This window comes from Protopterus annectens, chromosome 14.part0 (assembly GCF_019279795.1).
Source record: "Protopterus annectens isolate FY-2018-M chromosome 14.part0, PAN1.0, whole genome shotgun sequence".
Lineage (NCBI taxonomy): Eukaryota > Metazoa > Chordata > Ceratodontiformes > Protopteridae > Protopterus > Protopterus annectens.
In genome coordinates, this window is record NC_056748.1 from 798,849,602 (window position 1) to 798,876,122 (window position 26,521).

The 26,521-nt window shown below is 42.4% G+C and overlaps 1 protein-coding gene across 1 annotated transcript in view; it reads left to right on the forward strand.

Annotated features, from left to right (window-relative positions):
* MFSD13A (major facilitator superfamily domain containing 13A) overlaps positions 1 to 26,521 on the forward strand; it is a 682,644-nt gene that overhangs the window by 264,097 nt on the left and 392,026 nt on the right. The window lies entirely within an intron of this gene.

Below are 26,521 nucleotides of genomic sequence, written 5' to 3' on the forward strand. Positions count from 1 at the left end.
ATTTCTTGCAGGTCCAACCCCCAAGGTTCAGCAGGCATTGCCCCTCCAAACAATGGTCCTTCCCTGCTCCCACTAAACCGGCCCAGCCTAGGCCCCATGGAAACAGACCCCCCCAGACAGCAGCCACAGGGAATGCAGAGATCTAAGCAGTGGACTACCTTCTCTTTGAAACCAGGGAGTTCTAAGCCACCCCCTTATGGTAAGAACTCACAGTGACTCACATCCTCCACCCCTTCCTTCTGCCCAACTTCACTTACCCGTAGGAGGAAAACTCTCCTTTCACTCAAGCGCCTGGGCCACCATTACCAAGGACCACTGGGTTCTGAACATTGCGTCTCAGGGATACAAATTTTCCTTCCTTACCCTTCCAACCCCAAAAGGATTCCCAGATCTAACACCAAATCAGTGGACAGAGGCTCAAAAGCAAATCCTTTTCCTGCTCAATATGAGGGCAGGAGAGCACATTCCTGCAGAGCAGATAGGCCAAGGTTTCTATTCCAGACTACCTCTGGTACCCAGAAAAGAGGGCACCTGGCACCCCATCCTCGATCAATCCATTCTAAACACCTTCCTGGTGATCCCAAAATTCAAAGTGCTCACCCTCCAGCAGCTGCTACCCATGCTCTCCAAGGATGCTTGGCTGGCCACCCTATATCTAAAAGAGGCCTACAACCACATTCCTATCAGGGAATCATGCAGGAAATATCTCCACTTTAGGGCAGGATCTCAACAGTTTCAGATGTCCTTCATGTTTCACTGTTGCAGTCATTACATTTGGGTTATCTGCTTGCAGTAGCCCTCAGTCGGCCTGATTAACAAAGTCTTGGGTCCTGCACCGGTTGCTGTCTCTTCTTCCGTGACGTCAGGTTGTCAGGGGTACAAAACATGCAGCTGATGCCATTACATCCGTCTTTCTTGCCGTGCAGTGCCCAAAGCAGAAGCAGTTCGCAAGTGCCGGTCGGCCGACTCCTGAAATTTTCATTTTTGAGTTTCAAAACCGAAGTCTTCAACTAAAGCAAGTACCCCACTGGGGAAACTTTTTCTTGCTCCTTACCAATGTCAGTAAAAGTTAATAATTGCATTTCATTTGGAAAGCAAATACCTTGCAAAGATTTTCATTCATACTGTATTCTTTGACTAGGCCCTGACCACGGCGTACCTTGCTGTCAGTTTTGTGCCTTATTTAGTCAGTGCACTATCAGTCGTCAGTATATTTTTGCCTCTAAATATTTTGGTTCCCTGTTCATTTATCCTGAAATATCGTCGGTTAGGAATCTGACTACTGGTATTCCGAAAAAATGCAAGGATAAAGACAGAGACAGGCCGCCTAGGTCCAAAGCTGCCGACGATGCTTCTCCTAAGCCAATCGCCAGTTTGCCGGTACTCAGTGAGGCGCTTTTGCAGCCCCTAATACCCGCCACTTCTGATTCGCAGGCATCTCATGAGACCCATTCGGAGTCCAGTGTGCCATGAGATGCTTCAACTGTGGAACCTGCGGATGTCTCTACCTTGGATCGGTCCAGAGCCACTGTGCAAGCATCGGCTTCTGAGGTTGTATTCAGGCCTACAGACTTGCATATTAAACCAAAAACCTCGAACCATGCCTAAGAAACTGATGCCCAGGCTGCCTGCTCAGGCCTCTGTGCCAAAAAAAAAACAAGTGATTAGAATGGCTGAAGATATAACTCTAATCAGGGGAAGCCAACCCCCCCCCCCTACTTCTAAGAGACTTAGGACTGAATTTGTTTGAGTCCTCTGATCAGGATTCTGATTTTTCTGATTCTTCTGATGATCTGGATTTGCCCTTATCTACTTATGAGGATTCTGATGCAGATGACTCTATTCCCCCTGCTTCCCCTCCAGAGGATTTTCCTTTTGGTGAAACCTTACACACTTTAAGGGAGCATTTTCACTAGGAAAGCCAGGATTCTTCTGATTAAAAAAAGAGGCTTAGGGATTTCTTACTCCTACCTCAGCATAAGCCTTTAGCTATACCTCCGGTACTAGACATTGTTGATGATGCCTTTTCAGAATCTAGTTTGGCCCCTGATTATTAGCCTCCTGCCCCCAGAAAACCTGATAGATATTACAGGGTCGCTGATTCTCACAGGTTCATTTTTAAAAATCCTATTGCGGATTCAGAGACTATTTCACAGGTACCCAAGTGCATTAAGGCTTCTACTGCTAAAAATCCTACCCCTTCTGATAGAGACTCCAGGGTGCTGGATAGATGGGGTAAGAAGGTTTACATTTCTGCAACCTTGGCCATTAGGGCCTTAAGCTGTCTGTTTCATATGTTAAAGTATCAATAACATGTTATTGGATTGCTTAAACAGAAAATTATGTTGATTCCTGACTGTGCTGAAAATAAAGAATTACAGGATTTAATGCGTTCTGCTGAACAGGTTGGAAAACATACTTTGCAATGTGGATTTGATTCATTAGAGGCCTCTTGCAGGGCTGCTGTCACTGGGTCTGTACTCAGAAGGTATGCTTGGCTTAAGGAGCAATCTTTGCCTGGTCATGTTAAAGCTAAACTGTCGGATGTTCCCTTAAATCAGGGCCACCTGTTTGGCAACAACACTGAGGAAGTTCTTAAAAAGATGGAAGATAAAGCTAAATCTATGTAAACTGTGGAAGATTTTTTACAAGTTCAGCCTCCAAGATTTAGTAGGCATTGGCCCTCTAAGAATTGGTCCTTTCCGGCCCCTTCCAGATATTCTCAATCCAAACTCAGACACAGCAGAAACCCCAGGTTTCAGTCACAGGGTATGCACAAGACTAAGCAGTGGGGGGGGGGGGGGGGGTTCCAAATCTGGGAGTAGTAAGACTCCCGCTATGGAAAACTGTCTCAATGACTTGCCTTTAAAACTTCCAAGCACTTCTCAACTGAATGCACCTTTAGGCAGAAAGATTGGTCTGCAGGCCAAAACTGGAAACTCATAAACCAGGCCAAATGGGTCTTATATATAGTGTCCCAAGGATACAGATTTCACTTCCACACGTTACCATCACCAAGCGGGTGGCCAGATCTACCCCCAAATCAGTGGGCAGAGGCCCAAAAGCAAGTACTTTCTCTCTTAAACATGGGGGCTATTCAGTTGGTACCAGAAGAGGAAAAGGGACATGGTTTCTATTTGAGACCTTTCCTGTTACCCAGAAAAGACGATTCATGGCGTCCTATCCTGGACCTTTCTACTCTAAACACCTTTTTGGTGATCCCAAAATTCAAGATGCTGACTCTTCACCAGTTGCTTCCTATACTAGGCAGGGATGCTTGGTCGACAACATTAGATTTAAAAGAGGCATACCTGCACATCCCCATCAGGGAATCTTGCAGAAGATACCTACGCTTCAAAGCAGGCTGCACGCATTGTCAGTTCTCTGCACTGCTCTTTGGCTTATCTACTACACCCAGGGTATTTCATTAAGTGCCTAGCCTCAGTCATTGCATTTTGCAGACAAAGAAATATTCAAATATACCCATACCTGGACGATTGTCTAATTCATGCAGAAAGCCATGACATACTTTTGAATAATCTGGCCTTTGTACAAAGGGTGCTAACTTGTCTGGGGTACACCATAAACTAAAAGAAATGACACCTGGTACCCTGTCAACAAATTATATTCCTGGGAGCAAGCTTGAATACAACTTCCCAGATGGCTTTCCTCACACCAAAGAAACAGATTTCAGACAAGTGGCTACAAAAACCCTGCTATCTGCAAGGCAAATACTGCAAGCATTGGGGTCCATGGCCTCCTGCATTCTTCTAATTCCATATGCAAGACTGCATATGAGGAAACTACAATGGTATCTAAAAAGCCTATGGTGTCAACATTCTCAGGATCTAGAAACAATGATTCCTATCAAACCTTGTCTAAGCCTAGTGTTCCTTTGGTGGGCAGAGGCTTGCCACCAAAACAAGGGACTACCATTCACGCTACCCCCTGCCACCCAAACCCTAACAGTTGCATCAGACTATGCATGGGGGCCATCTGGCAGGGAAGTGCATCCAGGGCAAATGGAACTCAAGTCAAATGCACCTGCATATCAATCAAAAAGAAATGGTAGCTGTACAGAAGGCTCTGACAGCCTTCAAGGATCACATTCTTCCATGACAACTAATGGTAATGATGGACAACACCACTGTTATGTGGTACTTAAACAAGCAGGGGGGTATGCATTCTTACCCCCTCTGCAGACTAGCCATGGCATTGTGGAACACAGCCTTGAGCTACCAAGTCAATCTACAAGCTCAATTCCTGCCAGGAAAACTAAATGCACTGGCAGACGGACTAAGTAGAAACCTCATGGACCAACACGAGTGGAAATTGGAACCCAGGATTTTCAACATGTTGACAAGCACGTGGGGGAGCCCAGATATAGACCTGTTTGCCCCCCCCCCCCCCAGAACTATCAATTGGACAAATTTTGCACAAGGATTCCGCACAAACAAGCTTGGAGAGTGGATGCTCTGTCCTTCAGCTGGAAAAATCTATCAGTTTATGCCTTTCCTCCTCTGTCTCTGCTCTCCAAAGTACTACTAAAGTTCAAACGGGACAAGCCAAGGACGATTTTGATTGCACCAGACTGGCCACGCCAACACTGGTACCCCCTCTTGTGGAGTGTGTCATTGTTAGCCTCATGGCACCTGCCACAAACACCTTCCCTGTTGTCTTAGCAGGAGAACAAGATTCTGCACCCTCAACTTTAAACACTGAACCTAGCAGCCTGGCTAATTACCTAATCTCTCCTTTACCACCCCTCAGTAAAGCAGTGATGGATATCATTTTAGAGGCAAGGAGACCTAGTACTAGAAAATCTTATGCTGCGAAATGGAAAAGATTCTGTGCCTGGAACCAGTCTCAAGGGATGAGCACAGCAGCGCCCAATTTACCTCAGATTTTACAGTACTTAACTGAGATGCTTCACAAGGGCTTGTCTTTTTTCCTCCTTCAAAATTCATGCCTCAGCCATTTCAGCTCATTATAACTCAGAACCTCCCCTCTTCTCTCACCCACTGCTCAAGCAGTTCCTCAGAGGGGCCAAAAATGTAAGGCAACCGAGGAGAGCTCCAACTCCAGCCTGGGACCTTAACTTTGTCTTGGAGAAACTCATTCTTCCTCCTTTCGAGCCAGCTGCTACTGCAGATTTAAAATATTTCTTTCTTGGAAAACAGCATTCCTTTTAGCAATCACTTCAGCATGAAGGTTATCTGAATGACAGGCCCTTGTGGCAGTGGAGCCTTTCATCATCTTTCATGCGGGCAGGGTGAACCAATCCCTCCTTCATGCCCAAGGTGGTATCCAGTGTGGCTCTTAGTCAGTCCATTCATTTGCCATCCTTCTTTCCTAATCCACAGAACAAAGGGAAATGGATACTGCACTCCTTTGATGTGCACAGACAACTTAGATTCTACTTGGACAGGACTAAACCTCAAAGTAAATCTGAACTGCTGGTGGCATTTGCTGCAGGGAAAGAGGAGAAGGCTATTTCATAGCAAACCATTTCTAAATGGATAGGCCATTGCATTAATTTCTGCTATGAACATCATGGAAAACCTATCCCACAGGGCTTCAGACCCCACTCTACCAGGGCTGCATTTACCTCTACAGCCTTTCTCAGAGGCATCTCTACCAGGGACATCCTAGAAGCTGCTACCCGGAGTTCTTAACATACTTTCACCAAGCATGATCATTTACCAATTTTCTCTAAGTCCAGAGTTGGCTTTGCCACTGCAGTCTTGCAGGGCCATACAGCTGATCCTAATGCTACTTAAATTCCTCCTCCCAACCTTAGCTTTGGGAATCTACCCAAATGTAATGACTGCAACAGTGAAACACGAAGAACATAGTACAGTTCTGTACACTTAATATAAATGTCGATGTTCGAGTGTATTCACTGTTGCACTCCTGGTTACCCTCCTTCCAGCCCCCTGACTTCTTTTGGCTTTACCTCTTCTTTCCTTTACTACGCTTAAAAGCTTTTTGGTGTATTTGCTTTTTTGTTGGAGGTATAGCCTTGTATTTTTTAAATATTTATTTGCTTCTGGGCATCTGACATCTGGGGCAAGAAAAACTGATGTAATGACATCGGCTGCATGTTTTATACCCCTGACAACCGGATGTCACGGAAGAAGAGACAGCAACCGATGCAGGACCCAAGACTTTGTTAATCAGGCTGACTGAGGGCTACTGCAAGTAGGTAACCCAAATGTAATGACTGCAACAGTGAATACACTCGAACATCTACATTTATGGTAAGTGTACACAACTGTATTTTCTCTGAGCTTCCCTTTGGCTTATCTACTGCTCCCAGAGTTTTCACAAAATGTCTGTCTCCAGCCATTGCCTTTTGCAGACAAAGAAATATTCAGATTTACCCATACTTAGACGACTGCCTTATTCAGGCAGACAGCCAGGTAAAGCTGCTCAAGCACCTGGCCTTTGTAAAGACCCTCCTAACCTCTCTAGGATACACAGTCAACGAAAAGAAATCCAAGCAGGTGCCCACCCAAAGGATAATCTTCCTGGGAGCAAGTTTAGACACAGCATACCAGATGGCATACCTTACACCAGAGAAATAAATTTTCCTGACAGCCTACTTCTCTCAACTAGCCACCAAGCCCCAGCTAACTTCAAGGAAGATCCTGCAAGCTCTGGGGTTCATGACATCTTGCGTACTACTTATTCCATATGCCAGACTGCATATGAGGAAATTTCAGTGGTACCTAAAGAGCCTTTGGTGTCGACACTCTCAAGACCTAGAAACGTTTCTCTTTATAATTCCTTGCCTCAGAAAATATTTTCTTTGGTGGGCAGCAGCATGCTCCCTCAACAAGGGACTGCCTGTCTCCCGACCCTCACCACAGATGCATCAGACTATGCTTCAGGTGCACACCCGGACGGCAGGTGCATACAGGGCCAATGGAGCCCATAGCAAATTCCTCTGCACATCAGTCAAAATAGATGATGACTGTGCAGCATGCCTTGATGGCTTTCAAGCCCCTTCTCCCTCCAGTGGCTCTCTGTATTGCCTAATAAGCAGGACTCGAAATAAAGACACTTTTCACCAGAAGTTAACTAATATAAACTTTATTTTACCAAAAGACTAACAAACTAATAAACTCTACTTGTCTGTTAGAATTAGGAAAGTAAATCCACTATAAGCTATCAAAATAGCAAGTTTAACAGAAAGAAATATTAGACAATACATTTAAAGAAAGTTATACATCACCGATAAAAGGGAAAACTTCATCCTGTCTTCAGTCTCGACTGGGAAGCCCCGTTGCAGTCAGGCAGGAGTCTTCATCGGGAAAGCAGTCCTGGGCAGTGCGTCCACTCCACAGGTGAGGCTTCTGCCTGAATGCAGAGAATCCCATCTATATATAACCAAGTTGTTTACCACAAATCATATGAATCAGTACTTTCCAATGTAGGCTGAATCCTGCTAGAACATTCTGTGGTGTTGGCCACCCACCCCAGAAAGAACAGCAAATCCTGCCAAGGACAATGATTCTGCAAGTTTTGAGTACTACACCGGAATATTCCAATAACCTTGTAAGTTTTTTAGTACATTACTTGAGAATTCCAGACAAACCATATTTCATGACTAAAAGTAGTAAACAAAGTATGTAATCCTCTAACTTGCTGAAATCATTAGAATGTTCCGGAACAGAGCATCATCTCTTATGCCTGCCCAGAAGACTAGAATGCTTTAGAATATAACATCATTCTATATATCAAAAAGAAATCAAAAAGAAATAAGAAAAGAATAAAGTAAGGGTCGAGATATAGTGAGTCAACAGTCAAACTAATTACACTCACTCAATGTTCCCCTTTTTCGTATCACATTCGGCCCCTTGACTATTGACTCACTTATATCCGACACTTAAAAAACATATTTGCCTTATTATAAACGTAATATGTTAAGCCACAATTCCAAAATGTAACAAAATTAAGACAATCATTAAAATTAATATCGGATGTATTAACCAGTTTAACAATTTGGTACCAGAGGTTGACCATCCAGTGAATATATCCCACTAATTGTGTGCAGTGTCGGATTCTGTCTTCTTGGCCAAACTAACCAATTTATTTTCTATAATAATACTTGTCATTTCATGATGTAAAATAGTATGATTTACTACCTGTAAATGTTTTTCAAGATGTTGAGTATTATTCAATACTTTCTGTAAAGAATTTAAGCTAAATGTCAAATTATGATATTCTAGCTTGTCTGGTAACCAGGTATGAAATACATTAACATGTGTCTCAGGAGAAAATACATAAGTTTCATTGTGCCAATGTAAATGAGTTACATTATCTAAATAACCTACAAAAGGATGTGTCAAAGTATACAATAATATTTGGTTTGTCACTAAGCATATAAATTGGGGTGCTATTTCCACAAACATTTCAAAGGTAGGAGGTAATACGGTCAATTTGCCGATGCTGATGGAATGTTTAAGAAAAACATGGTTCATATATAGGAGTATGTTGTCCGCAGAATAGTCCATCCGTTGTTTCAGTACAGTGTTCCAGTTTATGCGTTCGGTTTAAGAAATCAATATAATTTCCTTCCACATGGGGTAACCAATACTGGAATGGATATACAGGAGGTCCAAATACCAATGGTAAAGTTACAAATTGACACATCATTTTCGCATTGGTGACATTATAATGCATGATATAACCTGTACACAAATCATCTGTACATCTTGCTTTTTTTCAGAAAACAGCTGTATCCAATTAGTATTCAGTACCCATTCGTGAAATAATTGTCTCCATACATGTTCATTATTAAGCATTAACTTTGTCTGCACAAAATTCTTCTGTATTGAAACATAAAAATACTGTAAAGTACAGGTTGTCCAATTTACAAACTCAGTAATATTTTTATCAAATTTTAAATTATGAATTATAGAAGCATTGAATTGATCCAAAAATTCTTTTTCATAACTAACTGTTTTTGAGTATGCCAAACTGTAGGATTCCATTGTGCTTGCAAATGTATAATTTGTGAAACATCCTGACCCACAGTTTTGATTTTATTAGCTAAAACTTCAACATCAATGGCATTTAAAGTTCCTAACCCTGTACCAACACCTCCTAATAAGGTGCTATACCAAGCTCGTTTCTGTCTACATTTACTGACTTTTGGAAAAGTAACATTAAAATATAGTACAGTTTTTTGATATGTTTGTCCTACATATTTACATGGTGAAGGCACTTTAATTATGTGGTCAAAGTGAGCCCTGGGGTGATTGTTCAATATAGTTATTTGAGAGGCCCATATTCCATTTATAATTTGAGTTGCATTCATGCAAAACAGCACTGTAATGTTGTGTAAATCAATTGACTTATTATAAATATCAGTTCCATTCTGGCAAGAATAATAATTTTCTCGGTATGTCTGTTCACATTTACAATTACAACATCTTATATCTGTGTAATTTTGCATTATTACCATAGCTTGTTTATCTTCTTATAGCTGGACATAAAGATGCCCCCTTTTTACCCTCCAAATGGTTACATTTCCTTCAAAAGTCAAATTGATAGTAGGACATCCTTGCCCAGCGGGACAGGTAAAATTCCCTTGTGTTCTATTCTGTGTATCAGCAGCCCATCACCACTGGATTACCGTTGAATTAATCTTAACTGCTTTCACTAATGGTGTCATGCACTCCACTGAGGAGACTCCATACAATACAAAACCAACAACAATTAGCATTGGAATTGAAATCTAAAATAAAATAATAAAAGTAGCATGATTATTCTCGCAAATAACACCAATCTGCTGCATGATTATTTTCGCAAATAACACCAATCTGCTGGTATATATTCCCATTTTTTCTTTCCTGGTTTAATAATTAAAACCGTATTATCGTTTCCAGCAGCAATAACTTCTGCTTGTTCAGGTTGTCTGTTGGGTTCATGGACCCATGTTTTTGCACCTGAATTAATTTCATGCGTTCTAGATATCTGCTCCCTCTCGAAAGTGGTAATAGGCGGTGACTCCCCTTTAGTAATGGAACTGCCTGACACAGGTACAATAAATATTTGAGCTACCCTATCCTTTTTTTGTACATGAACATCCTCATCTGAGGTATTTAACAAAATAATTTTGAGTTCCCCTTGATAACCTGCTTCAATAACTATTTACAACCTGAACTCCTTTCAAAGCAAGGGTCGACTGAGGCATTATCCAACCAAAATGTTTTGTTGGAATTTGAATTCCAATCCCAGTCTCAATCAACTGAACTGTCCTTGGTGATATTTTGCAAGCACTCATTGAATATAGACTCAATCTTGCAGTCTCAGGTGTAGCTCTAGTAGGAGCTAATGCACCTGTTTGAGTTTCCCAATATGTAATTGTTTTAGTCGTCACATATGGATTGATCTGCAACGCTGGAGTTAACATTTTCATTAATGGTGTTTCTGTTTCTTCAATCGGTCTATTATTTAAAATCTGTAATGCTACATTTAAATTATCTCTCCAGTTTTGCAGAGTTCCATTTCCTAATTTTCTTAATTGATCTTTAAGTAAGCCATTCATTCTTTTAATTAACCTTGCTGCCTGCGGGTAATAGGATGTATGAAATACCCATTCAATATTATGTTGTTTTGCAAAATCTTCTACCATTTTTCTCTTAAAATGGGATCCGTTGTCACTCTGTATTTGCAAAGGCATTTCATAATATAAAATTATTAAATCTGAAGTTCTTAAAGTACTTACCTGTGTTGCTCGTCGGCATGAAAAACCAATAAGATACCCAGAATAAGTATCTACCGCTGTACATATATATTGGCAGCCTCTATTTAATGGTAAAGGACCAACATAATCAGTTTGCCATATTTGTCCTGGCAACTTTTCTCGTCCTGTATGTCCCTGAACTATATGAAGTATGGATCTTTGAGTATGCTGACATATTGGGCATTGTAATATAACAGTTTTAATTAAGTCCAACAAAAGTGCAATTCCTCTTGTTTGTGCCCACCTGTAAGTTGCCTTTTCTCCTAGATGTCCGCATTTCTGATGTGCCCATTTTGCCAGCCCCATTTGCTCAGAATCATCTGGTATATTAGCTTCTGAAATTCTCATCTGTTCATCTGTAACAGAATTAAACCACCGTTGTAGAGAATCTGCAGAACAATGTGCGTCATGATAAACTGTTACAGTACCTTGATTTATCATATCCCAAATCAATTGCCATAATTATTTTTCCCAAATTTCTTTTGAATTAATTTTCCAGTCATTCTTCTGCCAGGTAGGCAACCAAGTTGCCAATCCATTTGCCACCGACCAAGAGTCAGTATAAATATGACAAATACCTGGCGTCTCCTGTTTCAAGTGCTTGATATACAGCATATAATTCTGCATACTGATTACTTTTATCACTCCCTGAAGATGTTAAAACTCTTAGTCACTGGATTATAAGATACAGCTATCCAACATTGTTTATTTCTTACATATTTTGCTGACCCATCAGTAAACTAAACATGTTTGCGTTGTTTTAACGGTACCTGTACATATGGCACACCCCATTTTACCTGGGACTCACTGACTGGTTCAGCCTTGTCAGTAACAGATGGTTGTTGGTCTGTAGGTATTTGAGCCACTTTTTCATGTAGCATCGCTACCCCATTAATTCCAGGTTTAGCCCTATCCTGAATGTACCATTTTCACTTAATAATGGTTGCTTCCTGCGCATGACCTATTTTATGTGTCTTGGGTGAACTCATTACCCACTGCATTGTAGGTATTTCTGGTCGCAAAAGTACATTATGTCCTACTGTCATTTGTTCAGTGTCCGCCAGTGCCCAATAACATGCTTGTAATTGCTTCTCAAAAGGAGAATACCTTTCTCCTGCATCTGGCAATTTCCTAGTCCAGAATCCTAGTGGCATCCGCTTTGATCCCTGTTTCTGCCAAAGGTTCCAATTAGCATAATGATTCTGCACAGATGCATGTAACTCTAATTCCCCATCCTGTAGGGGCCATAAGTCTAAAGCCCTTTGAATAGCTTGCTTTGCTTGTTTAAAAGCTTTTTGCTGATCGTCCCCCCAAACAAACTCATATTTTTTCCTAGTCACTTTGTATAATGGGAAAGTATTTGACTTAAATGGAGAATGTGCTTTCTCCAAAATCCAAATAATCCTATAAAACGCTGTGCCTCCGTTTTGTCTTGGGGGGGTTGGAAATTCTAAAATCTTTTCTTTTGCCTTGGGTAGAATTTCTCTATGTCCCTGATGCCACTGAATTCCCAAAAATGTTACTGTTTGAGCTGGTCTCTGAATCTTATTGGGATTTATTTCCCAGCCCTTCATTCTCATGTGATTTATTACTATTTGTAAATACTCACTTACTTCTTGTTCAGAATTCCCTTGAATAAGAATATCGTCAATGTAATGAGAAATTTGCATATTCTGAGGCAACTTTATTTCGTCTAAAAGTTCTGCCACTATTTTGTGACAGATAGTAGGGCTATGCAGATATCCTTGTGGTAAACAAGTAAATGTATATTGTCGTCCCTGCCAGGTAAAAGCAAATTGATCATAATTTCCATCTGCAATTGGTATGGTGAAGAAAGCATTTGCCAAATCTATTACTGCATGCCAAGTACCTTGATGTTTCTGTATATTTTCTCTTAAGGTAATTGTATGTGGAACTGCAAGTCAGTGGTGGAGTATATTTATTCAGTTCTCGGTAATCTACTGCCATTCGCCAAGACCCGTCCGACTTTTTGACAGTCTAAACTGGATTATTCCATGCTGTCGTAGTTGTTTTCAAGACATCTGCATTTAATAAATCCTATATTGTTTCACCTATCTCCTTATGCCCCCCCAGGAATTCTACATTGCTTCAAACTAATTACCTTCATCGCTGGAGGTAATTCTACACGTGGCATTTTAACTTTCCCTACTGTAACTGTTTTAACTGAAAAATACGGCTTAACGCCAAATTGATACTGTCCGTCTGATAAATTCAATGTCAACCCTTTTAAAATGTCAATTCCTATTATATATTCAGGAACAGATACTATTAAAACAGGATACTTTTTCCGTGGTAATTGACCTATTTTCATTTCTAGCATTGTCTGAACAGCTTTAATTTGTTTTCCACCAAGCCCTGTAATAGTAACTTGTCGCCCTTTAAATAAACTCGGATTCCCATAAATTAATGAGGCCTCTGCTCCAGTATCAATTAGAGCTCGGACCTGTTGTTCATTCTTATTTTTCCAAAATATGGTCAAATCCACATATGGTCTAAAATCCTGCTGAGCCCACCCACTTACTGGAGCTTGGCCAATTTCCTAATCGAAATGTAAGTCTGACAAGTCGGGATATGTTATAGGCGGAGCAGAGGGAACTACTGAACTTTCTTTTATATTTTCAGTTTTACCGTCCACTACATTCTCTTCTTGTTTTTCTACATTCCGAGTTTGCCTACCTTTCTTATTCAGACCTCGTTTGTTATACATCTCCCACATTGTCGGAGTGTCTGTCCCATCAGTTTTATCCTTGGATACCCCATCCTTTAACAATGCAGTAAACATATCTTTTCGAGATACTCAAGCTTCTTTTTGTCCAGCACTTTTGTTTTCTCGTCTATCAGTATTTAACTGCTTTGGTCCCCATTCTCCCAGCTCTCCCAGCTGCCGCAACCCCTCAATAACTTAAGAAATCGGATTTCCTGTCTCACTAATTAAATACGTCAGTATTACAGTTTTATAAGCTGGAGGGGCTAATTTAATGATCTTGTTCCTAACAGAAACTGTCAAAGCGTTTTGTAGTAATGTATCAGCGTCCCCTATAAGTAAAGCAGTTTTCATTGTCTGTTCTTTAATTCTTTGAATAGCATCTCGGAACGTATACCATGGCCTGTCATTAGAAGGCCAATCCATTTCTGTTGGATACTTTTCAGCACAGCAATCTGCTATAATTTTAAAAAGACTTATTTTGTTTCTGTTATAATTTCAAAATGCATCCTGTACCGATGGATCATTACTTAACATACTAAATTTTTTAGTATCTATTTGATCTATTTCTTCTCCAGCAGCCCCAAATTCATACAGCCTCACTATCCATGCTATTAATGATTCGCCAGATTTTTGTTTAAATCTTTCAATCAAATCATTTATTTCCTGTTGGGTAAAGTCTTCGTAATGAAATTCTTTCTGTCCTCCACGGAGCTCTTGTTCCCCGTTAACCATTTGCTGTCATCATCGAAGAATTGGTTTTACCTTTACTAGTCCCCCTTTATTCTGTTCTTCCTCTCCCAGGAAAATATTATTTTCATTATCAGAGTCCGACTGGGACAGAGGATTGGAAGAATTCCAGATGTCTCCATCCCAGTGGTCTGGGTCCCAGTCAAAACCTGCCTTCACTATAGACGTGTACTTTATTTTTATTAACTTTGCCTCTTCGTTTTCGATATTTGTATCTTGCTACCCGTATTGCAGCCTTTTCGGCTGCATGCTGATACATGTCTGTTTTATCAGCTAACAATTTAATTTGACATTGTAAAATTACATTTTGTTTTTCTAACTCTACTATCCTTTTCTCTAGTTGTTTAATTTGTTCACACTTGCATATAGGTTCATAGGTTCATACTAGGCTATCTGCCCTAGGGCATTTATAAGCCTAGCCAGAGTGTGTATGGCTTTCGCCACCCATTTTAAATTAATTTTGCTATGCCCTTTTTCGAGGTTAGTATACTGTGCCTCTGTCTAACAGTGACACAGAAGTGATACCCGGGGTAAACCTACGATCTCCCATCCACTCATCAAGATTCATCTTGAAGAGAGTCAATGAGGGACTCTGCCTAATCTAGACTGGGATTTTATTCCAGAGTGAAGGGAGCCTCTGGGTTATGAATCTGTCCCTCCAGCATGTCCTATTTATTTCAGTGCTGAGGTTTAAGTCCCTCGAGCGCGTAGCTCGATGGGATTTGGATTTTCTGAGGTGCAGCATGTCCATTAATTCCGGGTTGGACATGGCTTTATACGTCAGGCACATATCGCCTCTATTTTATCTTTATGTGATTTTTGGTATGCAGTCAAGAGGATCCAGCCTCGTTTGCACACGGCACTTAATTCCTTCACTTTTTCCACCAAAACCTTTTGTAAGCATGCTTGCACCGAACCAGGTTCGGCATCCTTTAAGCAAACATCCCAATTCCCACTTAATCCTGTACCCGTGGACCATTCCAAAGCTAACGCTTTGTACAGGTCCTGATCCCATCCCGGGATTTCTATTTCACAAACCACAATATCCTTCTTACTTTTTCTTTTAAACATTTCGAATCCTGCCGACTACGCCAAAAATAATGTATTGCCTAATAAGCAGGACTCGAAATAAAGACACGTCTCACCAGAAGTTAACTAGTATAAACTTTATTTTACCAAAAGGCTAACAAACTAATAAACTCTACTTGTCTGTTAGAATTAGGAAAGTAAATCCACTATAAGCTGTCAAAATAGCAAGTTTAACAGAAAGAAATATTAGACAATACATTTAAAGAAAGTTATACATCACTGATAAAGGGGAAAACTTCATCCGGTCTTCAGTCTCGACTGGGAAGCCCCGTTACAGTCAGGCAAGAGTCTTCATCGGGAAAGCAGTCCTGGGCAGTGCGTCCACTCCACAGGTGAGGCTTCTGCCTGAATGCAGAGAATCCTGTCTATATATAACCAAGTTGTTTACCACAAATCATATGAATCAGTACTTTCCATCGTAGGCTGGATCTTGCTAGAACATTCTGTGGTGTTGGCCACCCACCCCAGAAGGAACAGCAAATCCTGCCAAGGACAGTGATTCTGCAAGTTTTGAGTACTACACTGGAATATTCCAATAACCTTTTAAGTTTTAGTACATTACTAGAGAAATCCAGACAAACCATGTTTCATGACTAAAAGTAGTAAACAAAGTATGTTTCGTAATCTGCTCTAACTTGCTGAAATCATCAGAATGTTCCGGAACAGAGCATCATCTCTTATGCCTGCCCAGAAGACTAGAATGCTTTAGAATATAACATCATTCTGTATATCAAAAATAAATCAAAAAGAAATAAGAAAAGAATAAAATAAAGGTTGAGATATAGTGAGTCAACAGTCAAACTAATCACACTCACTCAATGTTCCCCTCTTTCTTATCACATTCGTATCACACTCTCCTGATCAAAACAGACAACACCAATGTGATGTGGTACATCAACAAGCAGGGAGGGGCTCACTCCTACCCTCTATGCAGGCTGGCCATGACCCTTTGGCACACAGCCTCTGCCATGCAGCTACACCTGTTAGCACAATTCCTACCAGGCTCTCTCAACTCTCTGACAGACCAATTGAGCAGAAATCTTCTGGACCCACACGAGTGGCAACTCAGCAGAAGTACCTTCACCCTAATAACTCAGAAATGGGGAACCCTTAAGGTCGACCTCTTTGCCTCCCACACCAACCATCAGCTCAGCAAATTCTGCAGCAGGGAGCATCACTGCATGGTTTGGAATGTGGATGCCCTGTCCTTCTTTTGGGTCAGTCTTAATGTTCTATGCCTTTCCTCCCCTCCCTCTCATCCCCAGGGTACTACTCAAAATAAGGGAGGAAAACCAAGGACCATTCTTATAGCTCCAGGCTGGCCCTGGCAACACTGGTACCCATTTCTGCGCAGCCTGTCCCCGCTGCTCCATGGCATCTTCCTCAGATTCCAAACCTCCTGTCCCAGAGGGAAGGAGAATTCATGCATCCCCAGTTGCAAACACTCAGTTTGGCAGCTTGGCTTATTCCCTAACCCCGAAACTATCAGCCAACCTCAGTAAAAAGGTTCTGGATGTTATCCATGAGGCCAGACGCCCTAGCACCAGAAAGTCTTATGCTGATAAATGGATAAGGTTCTGCACCTGGATCCAGGCTAAGGGGAGCCAATATGGCACAGCCCTCCCTCCCTGTCATCCTGGATTACTTAGCTGACCTACTAAACAGTGGCCTCTGTTTCTCCTCTATAAAAATTCATGTCTCTGCTATTTCTGCTCATTTTCAAACTGAGCAGCCCCTTTTCTCATACCCTTTGATCAATCAGTTCCTAAGAGGGGCTAGCAACTTGAGGCCACCCAGAAGGGTACCAACACCAGCTTTGGACCTTAACTTTGTATTGGAAAAGCTCTTCATACCCCCCTTTAGAACCAGCTTCTTATGCAGAGCTAAAATTTCTCTCCTGGAAGACGGCATTCCTTCTGGCATCTCTTCAGCCAGAAGAGTCTGAGCTGCAAGCACTCATGGCTGTGGAACCCTTCATTATCTTCCATGCAGACAGGTTATCCCTTAGAACAAACCCATCCTTCATGCCCAAGGAGGTGTCCAGTGTGGCTCTCAACCAATTCATTCATTTGCCCACCTTTTTTCCTAATCCCCAGAACAAGGGGGAAAGGATTCTTCACTCTCTAGATGTACACAGACAGCTCAGGTTCTATTTAGACAAGAGTAAATCCTTCAGAAAATCTGATCAATTGCTGGTTAGCTTTGCTACAGGGGCAGAAGGCAAAACCATCTCCAAGCAAACTGTTTCTAAATGGATACCACACTGCATCCATTTCTTCTACAAACAGCATGGAAAGCCTCCCCCAAGGGGGTTAGGACACACTCCACCAGAGCATCCTCCACCTCTGCAGCTTTCCTCAGAGTCACCCCCACCAGGGACATCCCGGAGGTTGCCACCTGGACATCTGTTCACATTTTTACCAAGCATTACCACCTGCCTCTCTTCTCCAAATCTAGGGCAGGGTTTACATCTTCAGTCTTGCAGGGCATCCTAGCCAGCCCCTAGTTTTCTTAACTGCCTCCACCCATTTCCTCAGCTTTGGGAATCACCCCAAATATGATGACTGCAACAGTGAAACACGAAGAACATAGTACAGTTGTGTACACTTACCATAAATGTAGATGTTTGAGTCCATTCACTGTTGCAGTCCTGGTTACCCTCCCTCCATCCCCCTTTTCTTCTCTTCTCTTTCGCCTTTTATTACAATTCTTCTTTATTGTTCTCCTTTCCTTGCAAGGGACATATTGGTAATTTATTTTTCACTGGTGGGGTTCTTCCACCAGAGCCTGGCCTCCTACTTGGGCGCTCCTGATGGGTTAGGGCAAGAAAAACTGATGTAATGGCATCAGTTGCCTTACTATATACTACTGACGGCCTGACGTTAGTCCTCAAGTGACAGCAACCGACGCAGAAATACTAAGTCTCTAGTAATCAGGCCGGCCGAGGGCTACCCTGGCAGGGCTAACCCAAATGTGGTGACTGCAACAATGAATACACTCAAACATCTAAATTTATGTTAAGTGTACACAACTGTACTTTCTCGCTCCTCTTGACCCTCAGTGAGGGGAGATACTACATTCTCCCACAAGTGATAGACCTACTCACTTAGCTGAATGGGTCTGATATTCATCCTCACCTGAATACGCTCAGACTAACAGCTTGGAGGATTGGTTTTTGACCCCTAATAATGCAGACTGCTCTACAGAAGTGCTCTCAATCCTAAGAGGGGCAAGAAACCAAGTACTAGAAAATTATATATTTATCTAAATGGAAAAGGTTTTCTGTTTGGTGCAAGAACAAAGACCTGAATCCTTCGCTGGTAGACTTGAACCTTGTGTTGAAATACCCACCAGGGGACTTTGTTATTCCGTTGTTAAGGTACATGCTTCAACTATCTTTGCCTGCCTCACCTGACCCCCCCCCCCCCCAATGTGTTCTAACCCTTACCTGAAACTTTTACTAAAAGGGGGTCCTAGATCTTGGTTCTCCCAGGAAAAGCTCTGCCCCTACCTGAGTTTTAAACTGTTTTAGAAAAAACTTACATTACCAGCTTTTGCTCCCCTAAAGACACTCACTTGGAAGTCATCCTACTTATAGCCATCACTTCAACCAAGCAGGTCTTAGAGCTACAAGCCCTGATTTGCAAGGACCCCCTTATTGTGTTCCATAGGGACAGGCTAACCTTTAGAACTAATTTCTACTTTATGCTCAAAGTAGTGTAAGAGCTCTCCTTGAATCAAGCTGTTCAGTTGTCATTATTCTTCCTAAACCCACAAAATAAAGTCAAGTAAAGTCTTGCATTCCTGGGATGTACACTGCCATTTCAGGTATTACCTGGATTGGACAAAATTCCCTACTGGAGAAGTCCAACTATTGGTGGCCTTTGCAGAAAGGAAAGAAAACAGACCCATTTAAAAAAAAACATCTCTAAGTGGATAGCTAACTGCATTACCTTCTTTTATGCCCATCATGGTAAGTTAGTACAATACCAAGGCCCACTGCGCCTCTTACTGTACAAACACCACTGCATTCCTTAAAGGTTTTCCTACACAAACTGCTGTCCTTGAAGGTGCCACATGGGCGTGCAACCACACCTTTACTAAACATTGCCATTCAGCCAATGTCTCCAGGGATAGGGTAAAGTTTACAACTGCTGCCCTGCAAAACCTGCTTTCCTAAGAGCCAAATGACAGCCTGCCCCCAACTAGTAGCTTTGGAAGTACGAAGGATCAGTATTGCAACATTGACTATGAAGAACATAGTACAGTTGTGTAACACTTAGTGTAATTGTAGATGTTTGAGTAGATCAGTGCTGCAGTACAAGTTCCTTCCCTCCTACTCTTCAGTCTTATGGCCTGGCCCTCATGTTTGGGGGACATTCAAAATGGGTAGCTCTTATCTGCCCTTATCCTCTAATTTTGCTGCTTATACATAGTGGGTATTTTCCCGTATCCCTGTTCAAACAAGTTTTTTTACCTCTGTAAGGGTTTTGGTGTCCTCAGGCTCACTGTCTAGTAAGACCCGAAGATGTCGAATGAACATCAGCCATTGGATATCTTTGGCTAGGAATTATGAAAAGACTCTGGAAATTGGACTCATTGCAGGTCTCTACATGGCAGAAAATCCCAAGGATCAGTACTGCAACACTGATGTACTTGAACATCTACAATTATGTTAAGTGTGACTCAGCTGTGCCTTTTCCCTTCTGCTGAGCAAAGCAAGGGAGGAACTGGTTGTCTGTTCGGTATGAGGACTTCTCAAAACAATGGCTTGGTCATTCACCCAAGCTTGAAGACTTTAAAGCTGACAGTGTGGATGACTTGGAACTCCCTTCCAGGCACATGTTCTTTGAGGACATTCTACACGTTATGAGGAAGGACAAGAAAAGCTTCACTAGAAAATCTTTCAGAGGAAAGAAGAAAAGGTTCTTCCATTTGGTAACTTGACAGTGGACAGGACCCAATGTCAGCACAGACATCTCTGGTTATCACTTGCCTGACAGACCTATAGAAAGGCCTGGTTTATGTAATTTTGAAGGTACATGCTTCAGCCATTTCTGCTTGTAGACGTCCCACTTTTCCCCTTGGTTGCCATTGAATAGTTTCTTAAAGAGATAATGCTTCTTAAATAGATTCTTAAAGAGCTTGTTAAGGTGCTTACCTTAGCAACACAAGGTGCAGGGTTTGATTCTCACATGGGGTAATTGGCTAGGCTTAAAATGGCCCAAGAGGGCAGTTAGCCTAGTACTAATCTATGTAAGCCCTCCGCCCCTCCCCAAAAAAGGAGCTGCTGCACTGTGGTACCTTTAACTTTGTATTTGAGAAATGCAGTCTGCCTCCTTCTGAACCAGCTACTTCTACTTTTGTAAATTTTCTCTCCTGAAAGGCTGCATTTGTTGTAGCTTTGATTTCAGCTAGGTAAATTTAAGAATTGCAATCTCACGTACACAAAGTATCTTTTGTGGTATTTCACCAAGACAGAATAATCCTCCATACCATTACATCCTTCTTGCCTAAAGTGTTTGCTGAACTTTCTGTGACCAGGACATCCACTTTCCTGTTGTATCCCATATCCTGAGAAAATAAGGGCGAAAGAATAATTTCTTAGCTGTGCACAAACAGTTAAGAGCCTAACTCGACAGAACAAAGTTATATAGAAAACCAGAAAAGGTATTTTATTGCATTTGCCAAAGACAGGGAGGGAAAACCTGTGATCGAACAGCCCATATTTAAATAGACAACTAACTGCACTACTTTCTGTTTTCCACAACATGATAAATCAATACCATTTGAGGGAGGGAGGTAATCACGCCAGGGCCACAGCTATCACTGCAATCTTCCTTAGAAGGGTAATAGCCATTTGAAAGCTGCTGTATGATCACAGTTGCACACATGTGCCAACTGTTACAACCTAGCCAGCATTTTCTGGGTCTGGGCATGCTTTGCCACTGTAATTTTTTAGGGCTTTGCGTCCCTTGCCACTCCAGCAGGCCAGTCACCCTCTGCTCACTAAACTGTAGGAGTCCTCCCAAGAGACAGTACTGCAGTAGTACATCAAAAAGAACATTGCATAATTTTGTTAGGAGCCTTTCTTGATTGTAGATGTTTGAATAGATTCATTGTTACAGATCCCCAACTCCTCTAAAGAAACAGAATAAATCCTCATCATCTGGAAAGGAATCTGATTCAGATGAGGATTCCTTACCATACCTTACATGCTCTTCACTGGGACAGGTTGGGTTGAGTACAAAGACTACCTTTTTTCTCCTTCCCTTTCTTCCACCATATCAGGCACTCTTCATGCTTGTGGGTCCATCTGGTTGTGCATCTCCACCTGGAGTGTCTCATCCCTGGATGGGTCATGCTTTGTGTCCTAATAGCAACTCCTGAACCTGCTGGGGCAAGAAACACATGAAGATGTTGCCAGCCAGCATCCCTTTATACCGCCGATGTCCCAACTTTGATAGGAGCGAGTTTCTGCTGGGTTAGGAGGGGAATGGTAAATATCTCTTATTCATTCCAGCCTGTGGACTTCTACTGGCAGGAATTCCAAGAATCAATGCTGCACAAGTGAATCATGTCTAACATCTACAGTTATTTTAAGTTCCTAACCCATCTGAGCTTTATCATTTTTGTCCTACTTTTTCATTACCAAAACAGTAGTAGTCGTAGTAGAAGGTACACACATTTTACATAATGAATTATATTTCTTGTTTGAATGCTTATGTAGGTGTGCTGTTACTGTAATGGAAAGATTTGTGGTTTAATGGATTAGCATGATCATTACGTAGACCATCATGGGATTCAGATTTGGTAGTTTAACTTGGAGAATGATTACCATTAGTGAAAAAGGTAATGAGGAAACAGGTAGAATGTGCAGGAGAAGACCTGGGGACCCAAGTTGACAGTAACCTCTCTTTTGACACTCACATTGCCAAAGTGGTTAGGAAGACCTTCTACATTGCCCACCTGATCATGAAGGGATTCACACCCAGATCAGGAGAGGTCATTGTACCCCTGTACTCTTCACTTATCAGACCAATGATTGAGTACAACGCCCCATTCGGAATGTACCTTACCCGACACCTGCAGCAGTTGGAAAGACCCCAAAAGTTCCTCACCAAAAGGATAAAGGGGCTCAAACATATGTCATACGCTGCCCGACTGAAGAAACTCCAGCTCTATTCAGTCGCATACCATCTGCTCAGAGGTGATCTGTGCCTGACATACAAGGCCATGTCCAACCCGGAATTAATGGACATGCTCCACCTCAAAAAATCCAAATCCACCAGAGCCACGAGAGCAAGAGACTTAAACCTCAACACAGATATAAATAGGACATGCTGGAGGGACAGATTCATCACCCAGAGACTCCCTACACTATGGAACAGAATCCCAGTCCATGTGAGGCAGAGCCCCTCACTGACTCTGTTCAAGAGAAATCTTGACGAGTGGATGGGAGATCGTAGGTTTACCCCGGGAATCATCTCTGTGTCACTGCTGCACAGAGGCACATCAAACTAATGGGTATAGTATTCTCATCCTAAGGGGTGGTGAAAGCCACACACACTCTGGCTAGGCTTATAAATGCCCTAGGGCAGATAGCCTAGTATGAACCTATGAACCTATGAGAAATAGGTGTACAGAATTTACTTGTTGATTTGTAATAATTTTCTGTCTGTTTAAAAGACCAGATGGCATAGTGGTTAAGGTCTTTGCGTCCCATGCACAAGGTACAAGGTTCAATCCTGACCTCCAACCAATGCCTGTTTGGAGTTTGCATGTTCTCTCTGTGTCTCTGTGGGGATTCTCCCATATCCCAAAAACATGTTGAGTGTTTCCATCTCAAATTCACCAATGAATAGAGCTGTGTGCAGCGGGTTCCTATTAAATGGTCAAAGATGCATTCTTTCGAATGCGTCTTGATCGAACTTGAAAGCACGAAAAGGCAAAAATAGCAAAACGGCATATAAGCAAATTCTTTCCCTGGGAAAGAAATCGCTTGTCCGCTTCCGTTACTTTGCCGTTTTTGTGATTGTAGTGCAATCTCGTAGTTGGTATATTTTAGTAGGGGCGTGGGTTGCACAGGTCCCTACATCGGGGGGTGTGGGGGCCTAATCCCCCCACCTTATGTAATGTTTTAATTGTTTTGTTTTGTGGAACAGCTATTTTTTTCCCTTGGAAAAAAATCACTGTTCTAACCATTCTAGATTGTAAGCTTTCACTTACATGGGTTCAAATAATCATCATTTGCTTTTTAAGCGTTCAGTGATTTAACATAGACCCGTGGGCAGCAGCACAGACTCTACATACATATACATATACATATAGTGGGAAGAGTTGTAGAGACCAACCACTTTGGGCATCTACTGTGGTGTGCAGCATCCTCAAGATGGGAAGAACAAGGATCACAGACTGCGCACCTTGGCAGGGCTAGCCACTCAACGGTGTAACATATGGCTGTAGGTCATTTGGTCATGTTGACTAATGTCGCCAAAAATGGGCATGGATAGTTACCGGTGATAAGTGATTTGAGGACCAGGCCTACTCTGACCCACGCCAGGGACTTGTGCTAACAGTGGGAGGGGTATATGTGCCCCTATTGGCCAGTGTGTGCCCGCCCTAAAGCCCAGCAGCCCTGGGTCAATAAGCTGCTGGCTGGCCGGTGCCTAGTTGCGCAACCTAGGTTACCTGGGATAGCTCTATTGAGCGAAAGCTGGATGTAAAACCAACCAATCTGCCAAACATGAACGGGGAATTGCTATGCTTAATGTGGGTTCACTGACAGGATACAGCTTGGAAGTGGATGACATGATGATACGGAGGAGACTGAACATCCTGTGTATCCTGGAGACCAGATGGAAGGGCAGTGCAGCAAAGCCACTTGGCTTGGGATCCAGAGTTTACTACTCGGGTGGAGGGCAGACTAGAAATGGTGCAGGAATTGTGGTGAGAGAGAGGCATCAGAAGGCAGTAAGGGATATCACCGGAATTAATGACGGAGACATGGCAGTCAGACTCCAGTTTAATGGTAGGGCAGTATTCATAATCTTAGCCTATGCCCCACAGCAGGGTTGTAATAGTGAGGAAGAGAGTGCATTCAGACAGCAGTTGCAGGACCTACTAGATAGAGCAGGACAACATGAATTGGTGTTGATAATGGGTGACTTGAATGCACATATCCACACAGGCAGAACATGATATGAGGACTGCCTGGGTCCACATGGGTGGGGCAACAAGAATAAATAAGGAGAAGCCATTCCATACTTCTGTCTGGCAAATGGCTTGATAGTAGCCAACACATGGTTCAGAAAGAGAGACCGTCACAAGATCACATACAAGAGTAGTCAACATGCAACTCGGGTAGACTTCCTCCTAGTAAGGAAAAGGCACTGGGGCAGAATCCTTGATTGCAAAGTCATCCCCAGTGAAACAGTCGGCCCACAGCATTAGCCATTAGTTGCTGCAGTCAGCTGCAAGCAGTGGTCAGAGAGGGCTCTAAGATCAACAGAGACCAGGCTGAAGATCTGGAAGTTGACTGGAGAGAAAGTACAACAGTTAAATGAATTACTCAGGGCTCTAGCACCCCCAAGAAGAGGAGGAAATAGGTGGAGTTGAAGAAGAATGGCAATGCCTAAAAACAGCATGTGTTAGGACAACAGAAAAGATATGTGGCCGAGCCAGGTATGGAAATAAGGTACATAAGGAAAGCTGGTGGTGGAATGCAGAAGTCCAGGGAGCCATGAAAAGAAAAAAGGAGTGCAGGAAAAAGTGGGAGACAGAAAAGACTGACTAGGCTAGGAAGGACTACTGGTTGGCTAACAAAGAAGCTAAGAAAGAAGTTGCACCTGCTTCTGTAAAGTGACTCAGTAAAGTGCACAAAGAAACTATATCAGGTTGCAAGGCCAAGACGGAAAGATAAAGAAGATAGTCAGGCACCCTTCATAATGGATGCCAGCAACAACCTGCTCATCAGCCCAGAGGACATCAGAGACAGATGGAAGGATTATTTCCATCAGCTTCTGAATGAAGAAAACCCCACAGAAGCTGTACTGCCCCAGAAACAGCCTATGGTGAGAGAAGAGGAGGAGCTCACCCTAGAAGAAGTAAGAACAGCACTAAAGAAGATGACGTCAGGGAAAGCAGCAGGCTCAGATGAGGTCACAGTACATATGATAAAGATGCAGGGTGAGATAGGTGAGAAATGGCTCCTGAGGGTACTAATAGCAGTGTGGAGAGAAAGGCGTATCCCACATGACTGGAGAATAAGCATACTCGTACCAGTGTACAAAACAAAGGGGACAGCCACAGCTGTGGGCAGTACAGAGGCATCAAACTCCTATCACATTGCATGAAAGTTCAGGAGAGGGTGATTGATAAACGGCTACACAGTAGAATGTAAGATGGGAGATGAGCAGTTTGGATTCAGATCAGGATGCAGCACAATTGACCCTATGTTTGCATTGTGACAGATACTTGAGAAGAAGCTAGAGATGAGGAAAGGAGTCCATCTGGGCATTTCTAGACTTGGAGAAAGCATCTGACAAGGTCCCAAGAAAGCTAATATCGGCAGTACTGCAGTGGTTTGAAGTCCCAGAAACATTGGTAGAATTAGTGCAGGCTGTGTACAAGGACCCAATGACTCAAGTACAAACTATGTTCGGCCTCACAGAGGGGTTCCCAGTGGGAGTGGGTGTACATTAGGGTTCAGCTCTGCTGTTCATACTGGTGATATACTACATTAGCAAACAAATTGGAGGGGATGGATCAACAAAGCTACTGTATGCAGACGATGTGGCATTACAGGCGGACTCCGAGCTAGAACTTCAGCAAAGAGTAGGAGAATGGAATGCAAATCTGAAGGCACATGGGATGAAACTAAGCACAGATAAGACGGTGGTAATGGCAGCAAGTTGGGGAAATCAGAAGAAGCTGAGAATAGATAAAGAAGGGAAGATAGTGGAACAGGTAAACAGCTTCAAGTATCTGGGAGGAGTAGTTGAGGAGAAGGGTAGTCTGAATGAAAAGGTCAAAGCTAAAATCAGAGGGGCTGCAGCTAACTGGCATAGAGTATCAGGTGTAGTCTATGACACAAGAATGCCAAAGAAGATGAAAAGAAAGGTGTACAAGACAGTGGTGCGACCAGTACCTACTGTATGGTACAGAAACTTGGGCAGTAAAGGCAGAACAGTTGAAGAAGC